We start from the raw sequence: 8842 nt of genomic DNA on the forward strand, positions 1-8842 counted from the left end.
TGGTGAATATGTGGACTTGTGTGCGCCACCTCAAAAGAGTTACTTGCAGTAGTAGTTCAGGTTAGCCACTGAGTCAAAGCTGGCTTGCTGCAGTTAAACCCCACCATCCCTTTATCTATACTGATGCATATGTAGAGAGTTCTGATGTAAGTCTTGCCGGGTACGTTTGTACTCACGTTTTCTTAATTTATGTTTTTGCAAAGAGACTTCAGTCTCGCTAGGTAGCTCCGCGTGGACTTCGACGTTTATCTTGTTACCTCAGCTACGATCTTGTGCCCTCAGCAGGGTCTTGTAGTTAGTCAGGCTTCTCAGCCTTTTTCATTTGTAGTTGTCTGTACTTAGACAAGATAATCTTTTGCATGTGCTATTGCTTGTATGACTTGAATGCTGGGTCATGAGACCCATGTTTGTAATATCTAACTCTTCAGAGTCTTATGAATAAATACTTTGGGTCATAGAGTTTTGTTGTGATGCCATGTTGTATTTACACATATCGAGCATATTGTGCGTACGATTGAAATGCTTGGTATGTGTGGGATCCGACAACCTAGTTGTCTATCCTTAGTAGCCTCAATTATGGGGAAATGTGGTCTAGTGCTTCCACTGAGCCATGGTAGTCTGCTATAGCCCGGTTTACCGGAGTCCTATTAGCCTAGTTGCTACTGCTCCGGAACACTTAGACTGGCCGGCATGTGTCCTTCTTCGATCATGTGTCTGTACCTTAGGGGAAATGTCACGCGGTGTCTTTCGGAGTCCTGTTAGCCTACTACAGCCCGGAATCCCGGAGTCCTGCTAGCCCAGTTGCTACAGCCCGAATTCACTCGCTGATGACCGACACGTTCATTGTTGGGTCATGTATGCATGTCCCTATAGGTTAGTGCCACTTTGGGTTCATGATACGTCTCCAACAAATCTATAATTTTTGATGGCTCCATGCTATATTATCTACTGTTTTGGACTATATTGGGCTTTATTTTCCACTTTTATATTATTTTTGGGATTAACCTATTAACCGGAGGCCCAGCCCAGAATTATTGTTTTTTGCCTATTTCAGTGTTTCAGAGAAACAAAATATCAAATGGAGTCCAAACGGAATGAAACCTTCGGAAACGTGATTTTCTCATCAGATGAGATCAAGGAGACTTGGACCCTCCGTCAAGAAAGCCATGAGGCGGTCACGAGGGTGGAGGGCGCCCCCCCTTAGGGCGCACCCCCTGCCTTGTGGGCCCCTCGAAGCTCCACCGACGTACTTCTTCCTCCCATATATATCCACGTACCGCCAAACGATCAGGGACGGAACCAAAAACCTAATTCCACCGCCACAACTTTCTGTATCCACGAGATCCCATCTTGGGGCCTGTTCCAGAGCTCCGCCGGAGGGGGCATCGATCACGGAGGGCTTCTACATCATCATCCAAGCCCCTCCGATGAAGTGTGAGTAGTTTATTTTAGACCTACGGGTCCATAGTTAGTAGCTAGATTGCTTCTTCTCCCTTTTTTGATCACAATACAATGTTCTCCCCCTCTCTTGTGGAGATCTATTCGATGTAATCTTGTTTTTGCGGTGTGTTTGTTGAGACCGATGAATTGTGGGTTTATGATCCAGTCTCTCTATGAATAATATTTGAATCTTCTCTGAATTCTTTTATGTATGATTGGTTATCTTTGCAAGTCTCTTCGAATTATCAGTTTAGTTTGGCCTACTAGATTGGTTTTTCTTGCCATGAGAGAAGTGCTTAGCTTTGGGTTCGATCTTGCGCTGTCCTTTCCCAGTGACAGAAGGGGCAGCAAGGCACGTATTGTATTGTTGCCATTGAGGATAACAATATGGGGTTTTTATCATATTGCATGAAACTATCCCTCTACATCATGTCATCTTGCTTAAGGCGTTACTCTGTTTTTAACTTAATACTCTAGATGTATGCTGGATAGCGGTCGATGAGTGGAGTAATAGTAGTAGATGCAGGCAGGAGTCGGTCTACTTGTCTCAGACGTGATGCCTATATACATGATCATACCTAGATATTCTCATAACTATGCTCAATTCTGTCAATTTCTCAACAGTAATTTGTTCACCAACCGTAGAATACTTATGCTCTTGAGAGAAGCCACTAGTGAAACATATGGCCCCCGGGTCTCTTTCTCATCATATCAATCTCCATCACTTTATTATTGCTTTGCTTTTACTTTTTACTTTGCATCTCTATACCAAAAATACCAAAAATATTATTTATCATCTCTATCAGATCTCACTTTCGTAAGTGACTGTGAAGGGATTGACAACCCCTAAGCGCTTTGGTTGCGTTGAGCTATTGTTTTTGTGTAAGTACGAGGGACTCGTGCGTAGCCTCCTACTGGATTGATACCTTGGTTCTCAAAAACTGAGGGAAGTACTTACGCTACTTTGCGCATCATCCTCTCCTCTTCGGGGAAATCCAATACAGTGCTCAAGAGGTAGCAAGAAGAATTTCTGGCACCGTTGCTTGGGAGTCTACGCAAAAGTCAACATACCAAGTACCCATCACAATCCCTATCTCCCGCATTACATTATTTGCCATTTGCCTCTCGTTTTCCTCTCTGTCGGATTTCGGGTTCTGGCAAACCCTTGAGGTTCGAACACTAGGGTGCGCGCGGAGATCTCTCCCCTACCGATCTACGTCCAATCTCCTCGCGTGATCTAAACTGGAAACAACAAACAGCACAAGGGACACGAGGTTTATACTGGTTCGGGCCACTGTTGTGGTGTAATACCCTACTCAAGTGCGTGGTGTGGTGGATTGCCTCAGGAGGCTGATGATGAATAGTACAAAGGAAGAACAGCCTCGTGAGAGGTGTTCTTGAGCTGGTGCGATGAACTGCTAGGGTGAGTTCAGTCGCCTCTCTCTCTCTCTCTCTCTACTAGGGTTCTACCAGATCTCTGGCCATTTTCTAGATGTCTCTACTCTGTGGTGGCTAGCTCTATTTATAGAGGCCCTGGGCCTCTCCCCAAATAATGAGCGGGAAGGGTGCCAACAATTGGCCATTTTGAAGGGGAACATATAGTACAAGTTATCCTGACCAAAGGTGGTCTTCGGCTGCCAAAAGCACCGGTGATGACGCCGTCTTGGGCTCCACGGTGACCTCCATCCTGCCACTCTGCTGGTCTTGGCCTTGTTGCACTGGAATGGTAACCTTTGCCCGATGCCTTGTCCTGTGCTTGCTCCCTTTGCACCAAAGGGGAAACAAGGACACTGCACAGGCCAGCGCCCGCCTAGTCTCGATCGTCACGGGTTGCGTCACGGGTTCCTCGCGAGGTATCCCCGCCTTGATCTCTCCGCCACCTCGCGAGCCTGTCGGATGAGGCCGCCTCTGAGGAAGCTTCCTGTCGTCCGCCCCGCGAGGCTTGGCCCCTCGTGAGGGTCTTGAGCTTGAGTTGATGAAGATGAGCCGCGCTGGGCCCCCACTTGAGCCACGTAGCAGGCCGCAGGCAAGTTTGGGGACCCCCATTCCCAGAACGCCGACAGTAGCCCCCGGGCCCAAGGCGCACCCAGGCTTGTCCTAGCAGGAAAGCAAAGGGGCAAGCGTGAAGCATTGCGGGCCCTAACAACTTGCGGCCTTGGGCAACGCGTGGCGATTGATTGGACATGGGCATATGCACTTCCCCACGACGCCTCGGAGACCGCACGACTTGACAAGTCCCTGCATGCAGAGAAACCGGTCATGACTACCTGCAATCGTGGTGCTCGACGGTTGGCCTCGTCCGGCTATAAGTATTGGGCTGTGCGAGCCCCTTTAGTCCATCCTTTGCTGCCGCTCCTTTCCTTCTTCCACCACTCTCTTGTTTCTCCTTACGCCAATGTCACCAATTCGTCGGTTCTCTGCAGAAGAGAAGGGAAAGGCCCCCGGAGAGGGTCCGGACCCACTTCCGCCGAAGAAATGGCTGGTCCTCCGCCGCCGAGATGAGGGTGCTCAGCAGGAGGCACCGAGGCACTGGTACGAGTGGCCGCTGCCTGGGTATCCGCTACCCTTGTACGCCCGCATCATAGGTCCTGGGGGAGAAGGTGTCGAGCAACACCGACGATGCCGCCGCCGACGCTGGCGAGTCACGATGGTGCGCGTCGTTCCTCCTGGAGTTCACGCGGAACGCTCATCTCGTGAGCTCGTGCTCCACGCCGCCATGCCTCCGAGCTCTTGGATTCGCCTCCCTCTTTCCTTCGCCTTCGAGATGCCGCCGAGCGGGGCTCTGGAGCTCTGGCTGCAGCACACTGACTGCGGTTCCCTTGCGACCGAATTAGAGGTCGCGGTCGTCGCTCCGGGCAGGGTCTTCATGACCCGGGGCTAGGGCGAGATCGCCCGGGTCTGCCAGACGGTAGGCGCCCTCATAATTCATCTTGAATACAACGGCGCCTCCCTGATGTTCTTCAAGGTCTTCAATGCCGAAGGACGCCATCTGGTGTGCTGCCCCAGGGAGAGCGGCAGGGGCGACGAACCGGCGAGGACCTGGCCCGCCCATCGGCCCTCCAGCAGCTCCTCAGGCGGCAGCGGAGGAGCTGGGGAATCCAGCGGCTCCCCCGAGCTCCTCGCGACTCCGGAGATGAGCGACGACAGCTACAAGCCCCCGAGCTCGCGTGGTGCTCGGAGCGGGGTAGGTGCGTCCAGCCGTCGACGCCACTGATCTGGATGGGGTTGGCGTCGACGTTGGGCTGCCCACTATTGATGATGGCGTCCCTGGCGGAGGTGTGGGCGATTAGCGTTCCTTAGGACTAGTACTCTTGTTTCCTGTGAGGAACCAAAGCAACACCCCATGGGGGTATGTAAGGCGTCTGCCATGTCTTTTATGAATATTATATCCTTTATATGAATCAATGTGAGGTGCTTGTCCTGTCTCGGCTTGGCTCCCCCTTTCTATCCTCACGAGGACATGGTGCTCTACACTGACAGGTCCCAGTCCCCAGGTACGCTTCAGCCGTCGCTGGTATGCCAGGTCGCGATGCTGTGGTCAAGGCTAGGAGGTGAGCGGCCCGAGGTTCGGTAAGAGCCCCCAAGTCACGATGCTCGGGAGGTCCCCTTTAGCGCTCAAGCAGTCCTTGCTGGGCGAGAAAGGAAGGTAACATCGCCGTGACAGAGCCGCACGGGGCGAGGGTTTTGCGCTACGTTGGTCCAACTCTTGTAAGGGTGTGACTTATCTCTTGAGTTAGGTGTAGTTCCTCGATGAAGCGCCTGGCCCGAGCGGTGGCAGCTGAGGCGCTGCTGGGTTAGGTCCACGCAAGCTTCTTCCCACTCCCCCGCACTTTCCTTAATGCTCTACGTCCTCAGGTCCCGGCCCTCGAGCGAGCTCAGCCGCTGCTGGTATGACAGGTCGCGATGCCGTGGGTCAAGGCCAGGGGGTGAGGGCTGGAGAGCCAGTAGGAGCCCATGAGTTGCGATGCTCAGGCGCCCCCCTTTTAACGTGCAAGCGGTCCGTGCTGGAGAGAGGGAGAGACAGCTTGCGATGTCCCTAGCGTTGCTCTTGGAGTAGGTCCTGCACACCAGTCATAAAGGGAAACAAGACCTGTTGTTACGGTTGCTAGCCAACCTTTGGTCGCTCCGGGGGTGTGATAGGGGCACTGAGGGCCTGGTGAGGTGGCGCCTTGCGGGGCTGCCGCGGCCAGAGCTCGACCACTCAGATTTTTTAGCGTTGCAGGGACGGACCCGTGCGCGGATGCCGTGCCAGAGCGAGCGGCTCTATAGGTAGGCGTCAATCGAGCAGGCGATTAGGTTGGGTATGTTAAGCACGCAGGAGGAAATTCATTTTAAGTAAACGCGGAAAAAGCAAATGCCTTAGGGCCAGGCCCAAGCAGCTCGGGGATGATGCAGCCCGAGGGGCGCCCCCAACAAGGTAAGTAAAGAGCATAAGCAAAATGGATACATGCTGCAGGGATGGACCCATGCGACCTGGGAATAATGCGGCCCTGTGGGCGCTCCCAGCTAAAAACGGAACTTAGAAAGATGTCACCTGGTGCCATTGAAGATGGAGTGATGCTGAAGAAGCGGGCGATGCGAGATGAAGACACCGACCCTCACGCGCCCCTAGGCCCAGGAACCTCGGGAGGCTCCGGGGGCACAGGTGGGTCTCCGAGAGCCATCTCCATCTTCCCCAGGACCGCATGATGCCTGACCTCCTAAGCCTCCAGAATGCTCCTCAGCAAGCGCTGATGAGCGGTGACCATGTTCGGTAGGCCGAAAGGCATGTGAACATAGCTGTGAGGTGGACCCTCGCAACGCCGCGCCCGCGAAGGCCAGAGGCGCTCCTGAGATGCGACTCAGTTGAGCCCTGGCACGTCGACGCAGACGCGCAGCCAACCATCCTCGCCTGGATGTGGGGCCTAAGTGGGAAAGCGGCGGCTGCCGCGCATGACTCTCGATTCCTGTAGCTCCTGGGTGCTCCTTGCGATGAACTCCTGTGGGTTTGGTCTTCCTTGCCTTGTACCTTCCGGAGGGAAACGTGCCTGGAAGCACCCCTCCAAGTGGTGCCCGAGCGCCTCCCTTGCGACCTTGGCAAAGTCGGTGGCTCTCCAAGAAAGAGCCGCCGAGCCCTGCCTGAGGAGGGAGCCGGGCGTGCCTTCCTATGCGAGAGAGGGTGGCGCTCCCTAACTGGGCGGAGATCCTGACGCGACACCTCCGGAGGCGCCTGCCTCCTTGTAGCTTGGGCCAGGCGAAACCTTCTTCTTATTGGGGGTTGCCTCGGGAAGTCTTCCATTCCTGTGGTCCGGGTCTTCGATTGATGCGGCTTGGAACGCGGCTCAAGTGAACACACTGCGTCCCTTTCTTCACAGGGTACGGTGATGACTCCACCGCTTACTGGCATCTTGAGGACATTGTATCCATCGTGAGTTACTGCCCTGAACTTGGCCAGGGCTGGGTACCCAAGGATGGCATTGTATGGCAGACGGATGTGGGCGACGTCGAAGTCGATGAGCTCGGTGCGGTAGTTGTTGCGCTGCCCGAAGGTGACTAGAAGGCGAACCTTCCCTATTGGAACAGTGGAACCATTAGTGACTCTTGAGAATGGCTTGGTTGGTTGAAGCTGATCGTACGACACTTGGAGATTGTCGAACATCTCGACGGACAGGACGTTGAGTCCTGCTCCACCATCAATGAGGGTCCTGGTGACCTGCACGTTGCTGATGGCTGGGGAGCAAAGCATTGGGAGGACTCTGGCCGTTGTCGCGCACTTGAGCTGATCCGCTGAGCTGAACGTGATAGCGCACGCAGACCCCCTGAGAGGGCGCGTGGCCTCCAGCTTGGGGAGGACTACATTCACCTCGCGAGCAAACTGCTTGAAGGTGCGCTGTGAGGCTGGGGCCTGCGCGCCACCCAAGATGCAAGCGATCACGCGTGGCTCCTGGAAGCCCCCAGCTCCCTTGTATTGATGTTGGTCTTCATTCCTCCTCGACGGTGGCGGCAGAGGAGGAAGGCCTGCGTTGCCGCGCGGGCGATCCTCACGAGGCTGATCTCTCCAGCCTCCCTCGCGAGGTTGGTCCTGCCAGCGGTCCTCGCGAGGTCGGTCACGCCACCCTTGGCGAGGGCCACGGTCTTCCCATCGTCCGCCACCTCTTCCTCCTCCTCGACCATAGCCCCTGTCGTTGCGCTCGGGGTGTCGGTCGACACGTCCATCTCTCACGGCCCTGAGCTCTTGACATTCGTTGGTGTTGTCGGTGTGGAGGTCATGGTACACGCAGTACCGGCTGCCCTTGGATGACTGAGGCTGATCTCTGCCTCGCTTGGTGTCTGACTCCGCTGCAAGCACGGCAACCCCCTTGAGCTTCACGTCCTTGGCCTTGGGTTTCTTCTCTTCTTGGTCGGCAGCCGGGAGTTCGAGGAGGGAAAGGCGCCCTTCCTCAGCCCTGGCGCACTTGGTCGCCAAGTTGAACAGCTCCAGGGATGTGCACAGGTCTTCATGGATTGCTAGCTCCTCCTTCATCTTGATGTCGCATACGCCGTCAGAGAAGGCCGAGATGATGGCTTCTTCAGTCACCTTGGGGATCCTGAGGCGAGCGTTGTTGAAGCGATGGATGTATTTTCTGCAGGGTCTCCCCTTGCTGCTGCTTGATGCGGCGCAGATCGCTCATGGCCGGGGGCCGGTCGCGAGTGCCCTGGAAGTTGGCGATGAAGCGAGTGCGCATCTCGTCCCAGGAGGAGATTGTGCCAGGAGCCAGGTTCAGGAGCCAGGTGCGGGCCTCGTCCTTGAGCGCCATGGGGAACCAATTCGCCATGACCGTTTCGTCTCCGTTGGCGGCTTCGATGCATAGCTCATAGAGCTGTAGGAACTCAGCGGGGTCCACCGTGCCATCGTAGCGAGGGGGCAAGTCAGGCTTGAACTTGCCTGGCCATGCGACGCCGCGCAGCTCGGGGGTGAGAGCACGGCAGCCTGCCGTGGCTACCGGTGGCTTTTGCTGGTACTAGGCTTGCCCATGGGGATTACTGCGCGCCGCCGCTTGGAGCAGCACGGGGTCTTGGCGTGGAGGTGCGGGGACGCGATCTTGGCGCGCCGGTGCTGGGAGCGCGCGAGCACCTTCTTGGGGACGAGGGATCTCTTGGCAGCTCCTTTCTTGCTGCGCAGGCACCGGACGCGGAGGGTCTCGCCCTGGGGCTGCACGCCTTGGAGCCAGGGCGCCTTCTTGGGGAGGACGTGGTGGAGGCACCTCCTGATCCTCGCCTCCCGCGCGGAACGGAGGTCAAGGCAGCGAGAGGGACGGCAAGGAGGAGCCCCCTGCGGCGCTGACGAGCTCGGTGATGCAGGCGAGCCAGTCTTCGTAGAGGTCGTCGACGGGGTGGTAGTGCAGGAGCTCTCTTGCCAGGAGCAGCGCGGCGTGCGCGTCCG

This window comes from Triticum urartu, chromosome 6A, assembly GCF_056163025.1.
Source record: "Triticum urartu cultivar PI428250 chromosome 6A, HENAU_Tu73, whole genome shotgun sequence".
NCBI classification, from domain to species: Eukaryota; Viridiplantae; Streptophyta; class Magnoliopsida; order Poales; family Poaceae; genus Triticum; species Triticum urartu.